The following is a 1,470-nucleotide window of genomic DNA, read 5'->3' as shown; positions in this document are numbered from 1 at the left end:
CCAGGGATGCAAGAATAGTTTGACATTTGCAAATCAAAAAAATGTAAGACACCACATTAGAATTGAGGACAAATAAAACACACAATCATCTCAATAGATGCAAACAAAAACTTTGACAAAATTTAATACACCTTCATGATAAAAATTCTGAAGAAATTAGAAGATAGAAGGAACTTACCTCAACATAATAAAGATTAAACATGAAAACCCAATACCAACATCATATTGAACAGGGAAAAACTGAAAGCATTTCCTCCAAAATCAGGAATAAGAATAGTTGTCCACTCACCACTCTTATACAATATAATACTTGAAATTTTAGCCAGAGTAAACAGGCAAGGGAAAGAAATGAAAGGGATGCAAATAGGAAAGGAAGAAGTCAAATTACTCCTACTTCCAGATGATATGATCCTATACTGAGTAGACTGTAAAGGCTCCACCAGAAAATGTCTATAGATGATAAATTTATCAAAGTAGCAGGATACACAATAAACAAATTAAGTTTTTTCCATACACCAACAATAAGGCTAATAAGAAAGAAATCAGGAAGACAATTCCATTCACAGTAGCCTCAAAAATATAAAATACCTAGGAATAAATCTAACCAAGGAGGTGACAGACCTCTATAAGAAGAATGACAGAACATTGAAAAAATAAATTGAAGAAGACATTTGAAGATAGAAAACCCTCCCATGTTTATAAATAAGCAGAATTAATATTGTTAAAAGGGCCATATTACCAAAAGCAATTTACAGATATGATGTGATCCTTGTATAAATACCTATGACAGTCCCTCAAAGCCAGCACCAGCATGGCCATGTCTTCAGTCAGCATGAGTGCTCTGCAGCTCCTCGTGGAGTAGCTCATGCTGGAGGCTGGCATTGAAAGGATCAAAGTCTCTCAGGCTGCTGCAGAACTTCAGCAGTACTGCATGCAGAATGCACGTAAGGATGCTCTGCTGGTCGCTGTTCCAGCAAGAAGCAACCCCTTCCAAGAGCCCAGATCCTGCGCTCTACTCTGAAGCCTGGGAAGATGTTCGTTGAGGAATGCCTTCAAGCCCAAAATAATGAATGACTGCTTCTAAATCTCAAGATAATACTTTTCTTTAGTCAAATGACAGAAAATTTCAGACCTTTACTGTGGCCTGGTCTTACAGCCAAAATTCTACAGAAATTCATGATTTTCTATTCTAAATAAGGAAACTGAGTGAAGAAATAGAATTGTTTTAAGTAATAATGGCCTGTTTCTCCTGGTGAAGTGATTTGTATTAAGATAAACAAAAACCTTACCACCAAATATACCAAGATACATCTCTTTATAAGTGAGTTACTGGTTTTCAAGATGGCGGACTAGAGGGTGGCTGCATTTCATGTTGCTCCAGGACTCAGGATTCAAAAGAGGAGATATTGAAAGACTTGGGACCAACTCAAAGCCGCCGGGTGAGTCTCTCCCATTGGGGAGGCGTCCTGG

The 1,470-nt window shown here is 37.6% G+C and overlaps 1 pseudogene across 1 annotated transcript; it reads left to right on the top strand.

Annotated features, from left to right (window-relative positions):
- Positions 1-817: 817 nt before the first annotated feature.
- On the top strand, positions 818-1,022 carry LOC306651527 (guanine nucleotide-binding protein G(I)/G(S)/G(O) subunit gamma-10-like; annotated as a pseudogene). Its single transcript has one exon. The product of its transcript is annotated as a guanine nucleotide-binding protein G(I)/G(S)/G(O) subunit gamma-10-like (transcript).
- Positions 1,023-1,470: the final 448 nt, after the last annotated feature.

This window comes from Sciurus vulgaris (assembly GCF_902686455.1).
Source record: "Sciurus vulgaris genome assembly, chromosome: X".
Lineage (NCBI taxonomy): Eukaryota > Metazoa > Chordata > Mammalia > Rodentia > Sciuridae > Sciurus > Sciurus vulgaris.
This window is presented reverse-complemented; position numbering and strand designations above follow the sequence as displayed.